At 40.8% G+C, this 17102-nt stretch overlaps 1 protein-coding gene and 1 non-coding gene across 2 annotated transcripts in view; both read left to right on the forward strand.

Annotated features, from left to right (window-relative positions):
- LOC124159631 (capon-like protein) overlaps positions 1 to 17102 on the forward strand; it is a 642357-nt gene that overhangs the window by 573567 nt on the left and 51688 nt on the right. The gene's annotated exons all lie outside the window — the stretch shown is intronic.
- Trnal-cag lies at positions 13 to 96 on the forward strand. Its single transcript has one exon. It is a non-coding gene; the product is annotated as a tRNA-Leu (tRNA).

Genomic DNA, 17102 nt, shown 5'->3' on the forward strand with positions numbered 1-17102 from the left:
TAGAAGATATGTGTCAGGATGGCCGAGCGGTCTAAGGCGCTGCGTTCAGGTCGCAGTCCGGTTCTCCGGGCGTGGGTTCGAATCCCACTTCTGACAAAAAATTTTGGATAGTAATTTTACCCTCGAACAATAAATCATTCTCATCACTTGCTATTTCATAATATGTTTTGAAACGACAGTGTAAGGCAATGTTTTATATGGTATACTACGTTGCCCATTACCTTATTTCCTTATTATGACTCTCTAACGGCGTAATTTGCTGCAATTAAGCCAAATCATACGTTGAATTTCACAACAAGTGCTCGTGAAACGCTCACACATACAACTGAGCAACAATATTGTTAAGTGGGCACACTTTCAGAAATATGTGTTCAAAATATGATAAGCCTTACGAATACAGTTGATATTTTACTGTAAATTTAACCAATCATGACAAGTTTTATTTATAAATGTAATAAATTTAAATTAGAACTCAATATTTAACGTCAATACCCTTTTGGTGGAGATCAATCGCTGAAACAAAGTCCATAGAAAATATAAGGTACCATTTTCTATTGAAAATACGTAACCACAAATTAAGGTCTTAATCTCTGTTAGCCTTGTCAGTCAATGCGCTTAAAAGCATGATTTTTTGTGCTTATTTTAAAATCACGACTAGCAGTGCCCACCCGCGTGCCCTACACGCATATTGACCTTGCTGGGCTACTCGTTGTTACCTAGTTGCTTGTCATGCCCCGATCATAAGGATCATGGCCAAATCGCGAGAATCACGGGCCAATTGCGAGATATGGTCACAGAGGGATTGGGGGACATGGAATTAATTGTGGCATGCCAGTGCCTGGCTGTCCTTCGCTAGAGTTTTCAAAGGAGAACTACAGATACAGGATTTAATAGTGGCTTGGGACCATTTGTCTCCTATTTTGTGGGCAGGCTGTTTTTTGTCCGTTTTTGCACGTTTTTTGCCCGAAACTCTACGCGGTGTCGAGCTATAGCTCTGGGATCAAGTATAAAATGTGCTTGCACAGATTCTACGTCGAACGCTCCAAACCCCATTCAATATCTGGAAAATTTTCCCAGATACCTTTTTAATTAAATCAGAACTGTAGCGATGGACAGCAAAGCATCCAAGGTGGTAAAAACTCTCAATCCCTCATTCTCCCACAGACAAAATTAAGATATTGCAGAGGTCTGATATTTCCCTACGCTCTGACAGGTAGGTTTTCAAGCAAATTCCTCCTCTCCTGTAATTTGGCCATGGATCCACCGCTGGTGTAGTAAGGTATAGATCCGTTTCAATGCTTTAAAAAATCTTCCTTATTATGAGTCAACGCTCCTAAGAATTGTTTAACGCAGCTCTTAATTCTGCTCTCTCATCAGCTAGCCTTTTCGCAGTGACGTACTTCTTCTTTTTTTAAAATCGGAATTTTGTGTCAATAACTATCGTTCTTAGAGCTCCTCTCAGGACTTTTGCAAATGCGAATTACCGCGATTTCAATAGTTTTCTGCAATAGGGTGGTTTCCTATTATTTTTTTTATTGCTTAAATCGAAAGATTGTTACTCCTGGAGTACGTATTTCACGCTTTTAGATTTTAAGATGACGATATCTATTTTTCGCGATTAAATGAAAAATGAAAATTTTCAAGCGCGCGAAAACGCGACGGCTAAGTATGAATGCTGGGAAAAACCCGTGTGACGTCATTCTGGTTCCCGCTGCCGCAAGTGAGGTGACCTTGGGGCGAGGCTTTGAGCGCTGATGCGACGCAGGATGCTAGCAGGTAGCTGAGTACCCTGATAGCTGGTAGCGCTTGGCTTAAATAAGGATTGTTAATACCTTATCAAACGAAGGAAACTTTCCGACCTAAGCCAGTTTTAATGGGTGATTATTGAGAGATGTTTCCCTGAAGTCTGTGCCTCATGCATGCATTGGTAATCTCAGACGATGTAAAAATCCTATCTACTCGTGTAGAAACTAGGTCCCTGTGACGTCACGTGGAGTGGCATCGCATGGGCGCCAATCTGGCCTTTTTCAAATGCGGTTAAAATTGACCATTCCCATTCGTCTAAACCGGTATTTCTAAAACCAAATAATTTTTATATTATAAATACACTAACGGTGGGTAACGAATCGCAATCAATTCCTTTCGTTTTCTTTGATGAAGGAAACTACCCTATTGTTTACGTGGGCTAGTATGGTCTCACCCTAGGATCTCGGTTTCAAGTCCCGGGTGAAGACTTTTGACACTCCCATATAAAAATCCTCTCAGAAGCAGGTGACCGGGGAAAGGAACTGGCACTGTTTTGAGAACTACACACTCCTTTGGATTAGTCTAGATTGCTTTCTAGCCTTTATTTTTTAAGTTTTTAGATTATTTTCCTAAATTCAATATTTTGAAGGCACGAGAATATGGGCGTTCGACCTTTGGATAGGAAGTCTAGCACGCACCGCACCAGAGCACCTTTTATATTTATTACCTCATATTATTCCTTCCATCGCGCCCTTTTAAGATGCCTTTTCATCGTCTAAAGCTCCTCCCCCACTATCCCAAATGGGCTCCCTATCCGGAAAGGGCAAGAGATCGGGACAGAATTGGCATTTGAGAATCAGCTCGACCCTTCCAATTGACATAGGGGGTCCCCCTCGGTGGAGTATCTAAGTTTTTTTATTGTCGAATGCAAATGGAAATTTTACCGCCATATTTCTTCCAAGTACACGTTTTACATTTATAATGAAAAGATAAGAGTAGATTTTTTCCTCATGTGCTTGTTGCCAATTCTTCTGCGATCTATGTTTTGTAGAGAATCTTCATCATCAGGCGAAACATTTGTCGCAGTAGAGTAGGCAATAATTTGGACAAAAAATGTACTCTTATCATTTCATAATGATTAGTCAACTCCTCGGAGTCAGGCCTGAAACAACGCATTACAAGTTTTACAATTGCATAAAAATGATCAAAAATGCCTTGATCGACTTTATGGGCAATGAGGTAATCCTGAGAAGAGCGGAGGAGAAGAGAAGCCTTGTGAAAACTTAATAAGAAGGCGGAACAACTTCATTGGCCAGGTATGATGATGGCCTTATAAAGACATTCGCCCTACGCCAACGGTATTGGGAAACGGAAATTCGGATGTGTATGGTAATGAAGCATGTGAGAGGGAAGGAATTCGTAAGTGTGACGAGATTAGCTGATAAGAGAATATGTTGAAGAGTTGTTTTAAACTATTTTAGGATTGTTGACCAGTGATGAGATGTTTGAATAAAATGTGAGTTAATTAATTGTAAAATTGCTTCTTCTCTGCACGCTCATGCATGCGTACATTCGAGTTTTTCTTTAACATTAAACCTTACCCTGACATGAGGGCATTGCATTCAGGTAGAATTCGAACGAGTGACCGAATAATTTAGAAAAGACACGAATCAAAAATTCAATGGAGATCTTTTAAATATATACTAGTGCTGTGAATTGCCAATGCTATTACTTCATTAATGCTGATTAATATATCCTGAAACATCATTTCGCTTGCCATTTTGGTGCACCACATCGTTTTCATTTACATCTCGCCACTTCCTGTTTTACCACCTTTGATTTCACGCTGTCGAACGCGAGACCTTCTTGTCCTGTGTGCGCTATCTCTTTTGAGAAAAGTCCCCCACTCCGAAAACCATTGCCTCGCCCCCCCTACTCGTGACGCCACGAGCTCAAGTGAACTTCCCCTCCGCGACACCACTCTCCCCCCTCCATTACCCCCACCTCCATCCACCCCTACCTCCCCTCCCGCGCCTCCCTTCCCGTCTTATTCCACCCCAATATTTCCGTCCTGCCAAGCAGTTGGGCTAGTTCGTGCTGCTGCGTTCTCCCGCGCCGAGTGCACGCCGGCCAACGCGCCTCGCGGCGGGCGTGTTACATGCGCGTAGAAATCAGAAAAAGGAGGACAGTCGTGCGTAATATTCAGCTGCAACACATTTGGTTCTTTTTTCGCCAAGGAGACCGTATCATCGCTGCCAGTTCAAATCCTGCCTGACTCGGCGTTCGGAGGTGATAGTGTACTATTGACTTCAATAATCCCTTTCGACGACGCCTCTGCAGATAAGAAGCCGGTCCGAGTGTTCTCAGCCGCCATTTGACTTCGGATTGTACATAAAAACACGCGCGCGTCTAACCTTTCGGCCGTTGTTGACTGGGGACGTTGCTGTTCCTCCATCACTACTGCTTGACGCTCTGTGATCCTAGAAGTGCGACGACATTGACATATCAAAACTACCTTCCAGATCTAAGAGTATCTCCCCAGTCCCGGGCCCTTTGGTGAATCAACTGTGATAGCACCTTACCTTAATCTTCATTGATCCTCAGACAACGTTGCAGCACTGTATGTGGACGGGAGTAACTACCCTTACCAAGGTGGTGGAAGATGACGCCTGAGTAAGGAAAAATTAGGCTAGAAATACGTCGATAAGATAGATGACTATTTGAAGAGAAACCGGAGATTGGCATAGCTCCTACCACTTTCATCGTTGGCCCAAGTAACACCTGCTCGTTTTCTTCCGTGACACATCTGGCCAAGAAGAGGTGGTCACTTGTTGCGACGGAGTGTTCTGCACTAAAATACCTGAGAGGATTGTGAACCAGTGCTGTGTCTTCATATTTCTCGTCTTTTCGGGAAGAATACTCACCTGTTTCCTCCATAATTGACCCTTGTGATAGCACTCTGATATTGTGTGCGACCTTACATTGTTCTCTGCTTGGCCATTGATAGTTGATGTCCAGATATGCAGGTCTCGCCATAAAAATTTAGTGGAAGAGGAAGGATAAGTGATAATCGCTTTATTACAGGGTTGTTAGAGATTATATGTTAAATCGTGTTACTACCATTTTTCTCGCCTTTGTGAGCTTTTGGATTATTCTACGGAGCGAGGCTCGACGTAAAGTTTCCTCTTGTGCCTTCACCCTCACTCAAAAAAAAAAGAACCATTGGTCATCCTCAGTCTGCCGTGATAAAATCCTAAAAATTGTGTCCTTCAACTTGGATGGCTTTTATATTTCGTCCGTGCTGCCTGCTGCATTTAGTGGTGTGAACTTATGTGTTCCCTTCAACGTAGTCCTTAGTATACCGGCGATCCATTTTACTTTGCCCTTGAGTGCAACTGTTTCTCAAGACAAGACGAAGGTCCTTTTAAGAGAGTAAGGCTTTGGCTCCTTCCACAAGTTTAGTCATTAATCCCAGCCGAGGCTTCGTGATTTAACTGGTGAATTGAGTGGGAGTCTTACCGTCAAACGCCTTTCACGATCGTCGCATTCGATCCTTGGCAGTATCGGCGTCCGCCAATCAGCTTCGCATGAGGGAGTTAGCTTCTCCGCCGCCTGTCGTCGCCGCTTGGAGTTCCCGCGAAGTGGTAATGCCGACCTCCCGTGCATTTCTTGGCTGCTGAGGGTGGAGCACCGATAGGTAAACTGTGTGACTAGCAACGTTTATAGTGAGGGAAGAGGGAGATTAGGCCTTCCGAGAGACGTCGAGCGAGGATTCCGCGGCTTCCACTCCGAAGTTCCGTGCTTTTGGTCTGAAGTCTTCGCGCCGATATACCAAACCTTGAGTGAACTGAATTAATAACATCGTTGCACAATTAAGAAGGCGTGAGTTTGTTCCACATCATCCGGAGTCTTCACGTGAAGTCAGCGATAAACTTACGCGCACATCTTCGTGCACCTTCCGGGTGTTATCTGGGTGGTGTAATCGCCATACACTACGTGACTAGAATTCGTACCTGCTCGAGTTACCGGGAAGCTTTCATGCCGATCCTCGGTACTTCTCTGGGGTGGTTTCCCCGCAGCTGAGTGATAGTGCGAGTGTATTGTTGAGGAGACTTCACACGCCTCGCCCACGGAGCTTGCCGGAAATGACCCTGGGAAGGTGGCTGTGGAAGCTGAGGGACATCGCTCCGGCCGCCCCTGGTACAGGGCCATGCTGAAGGGTCGCGCGGTTGACGCGGGCCCGGCCCCGGTAGCAGGGGCCATGGCGGCCACAACGGCCTTGGCGAGCCCCGCCGTAGGGCCCAGGCCTACCAAGAAGCTCTCGTTCCGCGAGCCGGAGATAATGGGTTATGCTGGGGCGAAGAAGGTGGGGCCACTGGGCAACCTGGCCGGGGTCATCAAGGATTTCGTGTCCCTTGGACCATCGGCGCCACTGCCGACTCCTGGGCTGGACTCGACCCCCGGGCTGGGTAGGCTGAAGATGCCCGGTCGCAATAACAACGGGAGGATCCTTCGACAGGTGGAACTCTCCGGAAGCTGCGAAGATCTGGATCTTGAGGTAGGGCCTGAATGGCGAGTCGTAGGGCAAAGGGCCTCTTGGATATTAGTATTTTACAATCACGATTTTCAAAGATGAGTTTCGGGATTTTCTTAATTAAAGTTGCGCTCATTCAAAATTTAACCAACTCCGTTTAATTATGCATGTTTTATATCATTTTTTCAAACCAATCCGAGGCTCAACTCAGTTGTGCCTCCACTTAGGAAAAAATTCTCCTTAGTTGGCCGGGTATGTTTAAGGTTGAAGATGGATGGATAAGGTTAAGGATGGGGTTGAAGTTCACGTCAAAAGGTGTTGTGTTTTATAAGAAGGAACGTAAGTATGTGAAAGACTAATAATGACCATTATCAAGTAAATATTTCACAAATCAGTTGATTTCAGTAAATATTTGGGATAACAATTGACACGGAGGAATATATTTTCTTGACGTGGGCCATCATCAGTCCTTTTCACAGATAGTTCACTTTCCTTCCGTCGATACTCCCCACCTATTTATGTAACCTTCATCCCCATTTTAATTACATTCTGCCCTTTCCACCTTTAACCTAAAATTTACCCCGCCACCTGAAAAAAGTAACTAAAACGATGACACGAATTTGTAGAAACTATGATCGATTTTAAACAAAACGAAGTTTGTTTCGTTTCAAATGAAAATACGCTTTTAAAATGTAAAGTCGGCATTGCATTGCATAAAAGTTGTTAGGATTTTCCTTCGATTAAGTATGATCATTGCTGCCTACGTTTCAATCGCTGCGTCATCCATTTTCGTTTAGGCTGCATTCGATTAATAATTAGTCATGTTTACTCCCCACGGATATCCTGCAGTTTAGAACTCCCCTCTTTAAGTGGAAGGCCGGCTTCCAGTTCCGGCAGGAATGTTTGGATTCTCAAATGAGATGGAATTTACGTCTCTAATGTATCGTTGAGCTTCCGCCTTGTGGGAAAAGTCATTGTTATCATTCCTACGACAGAATTTTCACCAATATTAAATTAAATTGATGTATTCCTTCCATTTATATTTTATTTTGATTGACCAGGATAATTAGATAATCCCTTTCCTCGGAAGCAATGTTTTTTTCTCCTGGAATTTATAGCAATCAAATTAATTGTAACCGATGGTATATACTATCGTGATATTACTCCCCGGGCAAAGTTCGCAAACGTGTTTTCGTATGGGATACGATGTGTATGCTAGTCTGAGGTGGGGTTCGGCCCGATAAATAAAGTCATGCGGACCACAAAACCGCTACTAATAAATTATTTTAACCGTTATTACAATGATAGTGCTTATAGGAGGGGAAAATACGGTGTATTATTAAATTATTTGCGAAATATATGGAGAAAAGACTGAAAAATTAACTGAATTAGCTGTCACTTGTTGGAAACTTTCCTTAAAAACTTACTGGCGGTCAAAGAGAAGGGTGCGCTTCCAAAGAAAAAAAATTATGTGGAATGTATTCGCCCTCTGGGTCTTTGGTTACGATACTGAAAGTATTGGTATTTACTAGTTAAATGGCGAATCCACTTCGGATATGCGGCCTGTTGCACTATATGGGCAGGATCCAATTAAGCCGTCTCGATAGTGCGTCACTATCTCCTCTCATCTGTTCATATTTTCTTTCTCCTAGTCTTTCAGAATATTATTTCGCAATTAACTATCTATAATAAAGCATTTATTATTCGCAATACAAATTTTCCAGTTACCTGATCCTCTTCTGGAATGATTTCATTTACATGAAGTTTATCGAAACCTTTTCCAGTCGGAATTGGGCTACCTGAAAAACAGTTGTACGAAATGAAGATGTTTGACCTTATTTTCGAGTATTAACGTTGGTTAAAAGGAGAAAAATTTAGAGAAATAATGATTTTATTTAAATAAAATTTATCGAATCCTTCTAGAGTTAGAATTGAGCCACATGAAAATAATTGTATAAAATGAAGATCTATGACCTTAATTTCGAGTATTAGTGCTGGATACCAGGTGAAAATTTTCTAGAAATAACTTTTAAAGCTTCTTCACGAATTTCCCCTCGGAAAAAGAAATGAATTTCTGATAGTTCATAGCAGAAGCAAGAGATTCATTGAAGATAGTTTATGATGCTCACATTAGTACTAGATAATAGGTCATGAAACGTTTCAAATCAATTCATTTCAATTTATTCAGTCACCATAAGTATATGAATTATGCATGGCTTTGTCAATATATTACATGCTGTTACATTTGAATTATCTTAATTAACTTTGAGAATTGCCTCTCGTGGATTCTAAGGAAAGTGATTCAAAATTTAATCCAATAGGTAATAGTATTTCAAAGTTTATGTACTCCAAACACATTCTGTAAACGAAATAGAATACTTCTTCCAATCCCAAATATGTATACAAATGCATTTTACGACAAGTAATAAGAAAAAAATACAGAGAAATACGCAGGAGAAATTAAAAGGGATATCTTTTATAATGGTTTCAAGCATTATTGTTATACATTGATTCACACTTTTTGAGGATTTTAACCCAATTAACAACAAATTCCATCATTTGCAGAGTGAAACTGGAAATGAATTTTCATGCCCATTAATCCACGAGGCAGGATATGGTTGTATTTATGGTCAGTGAAATAGCTGACTAGTTTGCATGTGAGCGGGTTCTGCACTGTTTTCCTTCATTTAAGGTAAATATTCTTCGTTTTCAATTCCCAACCACCCTTACAGTCTTCTTATTAATCAAAATCGCGTTCGTCAACAATGTAAAAGTTGTTTATATACTGCTTTTCACTCGATTCTCCTTTCAGATACTCTTGTTACATCCTTTTATTTCTTGTCTTTCACATCATCCATTACTTTTTCCATAAATATTTTCCAAGGTCTTCCTTTTTAAAACTTGTCAACCTCTTGTACATCGACGACTAACTTCATCAGGTCATCGTGCTTAAAGGTCGTCCCCTAACAATATTATCCTCCTTTAAACACTTCAGACAATCAAAACACGCCTTGCCTTACCCAGAAGGCAACCACGCTTATAACTTAACCAATTTACGTCTTAATTTAAATCCCGTCGTCTTCAAAGGAGGCAAAGTTTTCCCATTTAAACTTGTGCTTGTAGTTGTTATGTAAGAAACACCTGTTCATGAACAGTCGCCTAATTGACATCTACGAGTTTTGTATACTGTGTGATCATTTTTCGTGACTTATGACATCGAGTATGTGATTATACATCCTTAAAAAGAGCTTCTAATATGCAACTTCCTCCTTTATGGGTAGCATTTTCTCTTATTTTCTTTTACATGCATTCTTTTGATATAATATCTTCCCATGCGGACTTTAACCTCCCTTTTTCCAGTTTCCAATGAATACTCCCGACAAAAATTATCTCAAACATTATAGCTCATGTGTAATATGTATCTAAAAACTTTAAGATGCTGCGCTTTATTATTTTTTCATGGTTTTTATTTATTTGACCTAACATTTTTCACCACTGTTAGCTTTTAAAGCCTCTGAGTTGCTTCCAGGTTTAATTGTAGTTTCTCCGGGAATTATATTAACATCACCATTTACAATCTTAATTGAAGCTTAGGAAGGGAGAATGAGATGTAACATATACTATCTGTTAATTTTTTTTGCTTTATCAGATTGTCCTCTTACGGTGTGAATGCCCTCAGAATTTTTCTGAAACTCAGTTTTCACCCCACCATGATAATGCATGGTAACCGTATTTTTCTTTAACATGTCATGGTTTTTTTCTTTTTTACGAGGGGTATTAACCCTTTCTACTTCGTGGAGTAATTGTAATTAACTCCATCAGCTCTCACTATCGTGTGAAAACTGCAAGTAATACGAAATCAAGACAATTCAAGACTATGCATGGGTAGATGTCAGATGGAGGAAAATGTGCGCGCTAATGTTGTACAGTATGTTAATCATTATTCCAGTGAAGGTTTTAAATAATTGGTCGATTTGGTAGGAAAATATTTCAGCCATTTTTGATGCACAGAACCTTAGCCTTAAGAGGACGTACCTCGTTTCAAAATTCCGCATTATTCTTAAACTTCACATGATATGTAGATCAACCCTTACCAAAATTTTCCTGTGCCTAAAATATGAAATCTTACCTCTTTGTCCATTCAGAGGTATTAATTATTAGTACATGAGATAGAGTACAATATTAATAATTATCGAGTATACTTACTCTGAAAATTTCTAAACGGTAAAAAATGTTTTAAGCGGGTAATGTAGTGAGTATACGACGCAAAAAAACGCGATTGGTCATAATGAAGTGTTGCATTCTCCCCAAAGTGAAGGCACCCGAAGAGTTATGACTAAGTTAGAAAGGTCAGTGGTCAAGGCGCGAATATTTCAACAAGGATTTTCCAGACGACCCTTAGATGTGTTTTCACTCACCGTGAATTTAAATGGGTTTACAAAAGTCTCCAATCGCATCGCTGACGGGCAATGCGATCCAAATTTCACGGAGAAATTACCTCTATTTAGGGCTGCTCACCGATGTATATATTCGTGGTGGTGAGATTAAAAAATTCATAACTTTCCAATGTCATTTCTCACGGTTATAAATGTTCTATGGTAAATATTAATGTGAAATGAATCGCTCTCACACCATTTACTATAGGTCAGTGGTGAAGTAGCGGACTTGGGAATAGATCACCAGAAATATGGGTTCAAATCCGACTCATCGTTTATACTTTTATGGGTGATCAGGCAGAGAATTTTCAGAAAGTGCCCAAACCCTGCTTAAATGTTGTGTGGAGGACGATTCAAGAGCAACTCTTTGTCCGTCAAATGGGAGGTTAAGCCGTGGTCTCCAAGGCGTCTTTCGTTAGGAGTAGGCTAATGTCGACGTCAGGCTAATTTTGAACCTGCACTCTTCCTTCCCTGCCCTACCGACATGGCGCAAGTGACTTTAATTAGGCTATGGCTTTTTTCTAGTATTATCGTAGGAAAATCAGTATCTTTTTTTAATTTTAAAGCCTTGCATGTGAATTTCATAGTTTTTTTTATGTATGTGACCCAATGTAAAGGGCTTAATGCTGTTTATGGTGTAAAATGAATAAAAAGATAACTTTAAAAAATAAATAAACTTTCGCTCGCCTACTCCAAGCACCATACCATACCAGAACCTCTCTCACCTCATCACCACGATGTGACAATTTTGAAAACTGATTTTAAAAATTAGCAGCGTAAATCAAGCTTAAACGGGATGGACTCTGGTGCCTTACTTCTGTAATCCCCCTTGGGTCAAGATATGAAGCGGCCACAGCGAAATGACCCCGCCACGAGTTTGTCCCATTTTTATTCCTCTCAGTTAGGCGGCTCCGGGCTCAAAGGCGACATTCAGACAATCTTTTTATCCCCGCGGCCAAAGTCAAGGCATGCCTCCCGCCGATGCACAAAGGAGTCAAAACAGCCTGTTTCGAAACGTCGTGAAATCCGACCAAGGCCCCTTCGCCGTTGGCCGGCGGCTGCTTGACGTCACCTAGCGCCTTGGCAACGCGTCCACGGGCCACTCTCCGAGAACCATATAGCCTTTTTCACTCGCTTTTTAGCTTTAAAAAATGTTATGGCTGAAAAATGGGTTTTTTTCCCTGGCACCCGGCCTCGGCGTTTTGGGAACATTGTCATCTTCGGCGGGACTTAAACCCGTCTCTCTTCGTCCTTTCGCATTCAATAATAGAAGAGAGAAACCGCTAAGTTATTGCTCTGGCAAGGATCCCGAGCAAGAATAGGTAAGCATAAGTCGTCAACCCGGGGTTAAGTTTAAATCGGCGGAGATGTGTAAGAGTTTGCGTCGCAGTAGGTAGGTGCGGATTTTGAGCGCGTTAGATAATCCTCTCGGGCTCCTTCGTATGAATTTCCGTTTCTATTTTTTTTTTCATTTCATAGCCTTGCAATGTGAAGTTGTCAGCTCTCCAAGAAATTCCGCTCTCGAGTAAACAGGGTTGTGTTTGCCAAACGTACGCTTCGGGAGTGGGTTTTTGCTCGGTGGCAAGATTATTGGCTTATTGTGCGAATTCTCGTATTCAAATCTCGGGGGAGGAAAATATGTTCAGACCTACTCACTCTTCTGCTGGGCGACTCAAATGAAAACATTCAACCCTTCGAGTTCAATCTTTTCCAGCGATGTAAAAATGAAAACAAGTAAAAGAAAATGTTTATGGAGTTCACCGATTCAGAAAGATATATTATTAAAACGCAGCGTCTCTAGAAAAAAGGTATGAAGTGATTTACCAAGAATATCGATTTATATTATGAATAGCCGTTCCAATGGATGAGTAGTATTTCAAAGAAAATGCAATTTTATAGGGCCCTGAGATTCTATCCGCGCTGCTCAACTTTTTTTTCCAATAGCTCTTTCTTAAAGTAAGTATGGGAAATGAACGGTTCTTAAATTGTATTTAATTACTTGCAGTATTTATTTTATGGATACCAGGTCTTTCCGTGCCATTTTCTGGGTTCATATGTCATTTCAGGAGAAGGCATTTGGAAACATTATTTTTTCGCTGGTTGAAGATTATTCTTGCTTCATTTTTTTAAATTTGCGTCAAAAATTAATGAAATATTCTTGTATTATAAAATTATAAATTTCTCAGTGTTTGAGCTCCTCTTTGGTTGACCAATCGCATTTTTCAAAGATTCAAAAGCCGAATAATCGAACGATCTTACTGTGAAATTTGAGTATGGAGAAAAAGAGAAGTAAATTAAAGCTAGGAATACTGTTTCCCGAGTACGAATATACGGTAGAAATACAATTTAAGAACCGTTCATTTCCTATAGTTACTTTAAGATACCGCTTTGCAGTAGAAAAAAGTTAGGTAGCTAGGATAGAATATCAGGGCTCTATAAAATTGCATTTTCTTTGAAATACTACTCAATGTTGGTTGGGGATCGGTGTTTTTGCCTTAAGCAGTTCACAAAATCACCATGATTTCATCTCTAGGGAATGCATCTATTTACTATTCTACTATTTGTTATCTTTTTCCTCCATACAATCTCCATTACCGTCTAAAAGGTTTTAGACAGGGTCCGTCGGATTAATTTTTTCTAACACATTTGTAATCCCTAATATCTTAATCCATGTAGTTTCAAGAGAAATGTTTCTTGACCTATATACTGAGTTTTTTATATCTTTTTCTTATATGTTTTTCCTTCAAACCCTTTTTTCAAAATTTTAGTTGCCTTAGACATCCGTTAATTTACTGATAATTAAATAAATTAATTATAAATTAGCTCAGTAAATTCGGAAATTGTGGAGTTCTTGTCTTAGAGATACCTATAACAAGATGCCTATTTTAAGTTATCATAAATAAACTTGGAATTTTTGGATAAGATTGACGCAGCTCTCCATTCCGTTCTCCTACCTGGTGGACAATGTCCTTAGTGTTAGCTCTGAAAGTTATATTTTTTATAGATGCTCAAGCATGTGAAGTCTATCTCATAGCCATCGAGTCTAAAACGATTCGTTTAAAGGCCGTGAAATCGTCTCTTTTCGCTCATATGTGAAGCACATTTATTTGTTAAGAATCTTTAGATGCCAAGAGATGATGACTAACAGTGGTGAGACAAGTTTAATCATAGAGTAAGTATATAAAATAAATAAATATACTTACTCTATGGTTTAATATAAGGAGAGGATGACATGGAGCGTATGATTAAAAAAATTCGCTAACTCTTGATTAAATTTGTGGTATTCCATTATAAATTTTCCTGGATATCACACAATTACTTATACCACTTATTTTTTACAGAGAGCGACCCGGATTTCGATGAATTATCAGAATATTCAGGCGCAAGTTATGATTTGTTTATCTTATTATTGTTACCTAGTTACTTGATGAATTTTAAAACGGACGCCAGGATACCCATCCACCCATCCATCTCTACCCATTCTTTTCCCCTATTCTGGCGTCCGTTTTAAAATTCATCAAGGAATTCGGTAACAATAATAAGATAAACAAATCATAATTTGCACCTGAAGATGATAATAATTCATTGACACCCGGGTCGCGCTCTGTAAAAAATAAGTGGTATAAGTATTTGTGTGATATCCAGGAAAACTTAGCGTATGATTAATTGCAATTACAATTTGCGGTTAAACCCCACGAACTATATCGGTTATTTCCCAGCGTTTCGTGGTCGTTGCTGGTAGCTTTTTCTGAGGAATTAAAGTAAACTTTTCAGCAGATGGCATTTGTAATCACTCGTGGCCGGAGACATGTTGTAAAGGAGAACATAGAAGGAGAGTTCATTATGTTAAAATTTAAAGCGAGATCCCATGCATTCCATGCATTGCTGATTTTGAGGTTTCTTTTGTGTTTCCTAAGTCCTCGGATGATCAGTCGAGGATAGGAACAGAATCAGTGAAAAGGGATGTTGGCTCGTAGTTTTCTGTGGCGTTCTGGATTCGTGGATATCCACATCTCCCGAGTTTTCGCCGCGTTGGTTGTCAGAGGTTGATGACAGATTCTCCGGGATCCCACCAGGCGTCTCCTGATCGAAGAGTCAAGATCACTTCGACTTGAAGACGCGTGCGAAATGACCGCGTCGGAAAATGATTGCGTGAGACGGTTACTTTATCGCCATCATTTGAGTGATCGCTTAAGTTGTCGCCCTGAAGAGACGGAAAAGAATGATCGTGAGATTCAGCTTAAGGACTGGCTTACCAGGTGGAAGAGTCGACACATCGACCTGTCGACGCCTGGTGTAATCCAGCGAAGCTGCCGTCAACCAACGCGGCGAAAACCCGGAAGATGAAGAGAAGTGAAAAGGATTGTTCGATAAGACCAGCGGTGGGCACTAATGTTTTCTCGCTAGCTTTTTCGTGAGTTCACCGGGGCCACCAGAAAATAGACCTCATATATTCATTACTGGCGTCTCTCCGCCTCTGTGGTTTCCTCAGTTTCATGTTATTGTCCAAGTCTCGGCGGTAATGAGAATGCAACGAGAAAATACAGCGCTAAGCTCTTTCCCTCTCAGGATTAACTCGGTGCGAACGCAAAGACGAACACGAAATGGCTCTTTGAAGCGAACGCAAAGCGCTGTCCAACGTGAGTCGCCTCTTTTTCTGACGCAATGGCTATCGCGTACGCGCGCAAATTATGACGCTTCTATTTCTGGGGAAGTGGCCTGTTGAAAGCTCTGCGGCAATGCGAAGGGATGTGACCTCTGAAGATGGATGACGCTGTAGTTATTGGCATCCATGAACACGTATGCTCATTAAGTATTTAGTCAGTGATATGGATCTTAATTTACTTTAAGCTTTTACACGAATAATTTGGCTTGGAGACGCTGGAGATTCCGATGACTCCTCCGTCCACTAGACGTTGATCATCATGCGTTTTGGCACGTACGTAAACTAAAAACGTCACATGAACGCATATACTTAGGCGTTTAACTCATACTTCCAATCTCTGTCATCTTAAGATGGTAAGCGCTCTCGCCGCAGTCCAAACCGGAAAAAGGAAACAAAAAGTGTTATTCGATAACCGTTGTCGTCGGTATTAGTGAACACCAATATGTACCAATGAGAGCAGCGCTCTTCTGCTATGTTAATACTGATTCCGTGTTAAAGCAATCAGGAGCGTTACCCTAATAAATATACACGTCGATTGAACTGGTATTAGATTGCTTGAGAAATAAGGAACAAGTTTTAGGGTGACAGGGATAATACTACCTGATAATCTAACTATAACTCCAGATCCCACTGACACGATGAAGTAAGATAGATGTTTTTTCAAATCGATAATCATGAGGAATCGATTTTCCCACGAACGATAAATAACGGGTGAATGCTCGGTCGGCTTGAGATAGCCGAATCTCTAAAAATTGTCGCCTTATTTTTTTGGCATTTACACGCAGGTAAATTGCTGGTTACCTTCTGCTCGATCGAAGAGCGTGAGATGAAGTTATTGCTTTGAAAAAAAAAACAATAATTCTTTGAACCTTAAGTATTCACAAAACGAAACTTTTCTGCTCCATAGTGCCTTTTAAATATAATTGTGGTCCTTTTCGCTCCTCTCTATAAGGCATACAAAAAAGTGTATAATTACCCTTCATTTCAATGATGACATAACATTATTCACTTAGCGAGGTCGATGTACTTTTTACGGTGTTTTTATATCCATGGGGGACTCATTTTCAAGAAGAAACTGGGGTTTTCAGCCTTGCCGAGATCGTTCAACGACATCATTCGATTTTTTTAACGGTGATATCCCAGACTCATCGACTACGAAAACATTCGGCTTCTAGAAAATTTCGTTGGGGCCGTAAATTTCAATCGTCGATGCATTTTACGCTCGTGGTCATAAAGCTGTCGCTTCTCCTCTTGACTGAAATTTGATTAACTAACCCTCCGCAGCGTTATTGGGGTGGGATAGGAACAAATAAATTCCCTTGTGACCCAGGCAACGAAATGTTTGGATATCCCTTAGTTTTAGTAGTGGTGGGGGAAGGGAGAGCTGTTTTATAAATAGGGTGTCGGGCGGACAGACCCACTGACGTCTGAAATAGTGTCAGCTGAGAAGAGGATGAGAAGGAAGGAGGAAGGGAGACAAAGAGGGTTGCCTTGGGATTCCATTGCCACGGATACAAACAGAATGGATCGCCAATCCGCGTAGGGGAAGGCAATGCTGTCCAGGTAAATGGGAGGGGAGGGCAAATGAACGTTTCTTTCCTTCCAGTCGCCGGTTTTTTCCCCGATTTACCTACCCCTGCACTAATATTACATTAGAGGATTTTCAAGCCCGCCGCTACGATTGTTGTCGCTCCGCGCGCATTAAAATCGGGTTCAAAAA

This window comes from Ischnura elegans, chromosome 5, assembly GCF_921293095.1.
Source record: "Ischnura elegans chromosome 5, ioIscEleg1.1, whole genome shotgun sequence".
Lineage (NCBI taxonomy): Eukaryota > Metazoa > Arthropoda > Insecta > Odonata > Coenagrionidae > Ischnura > Ischnura elegans.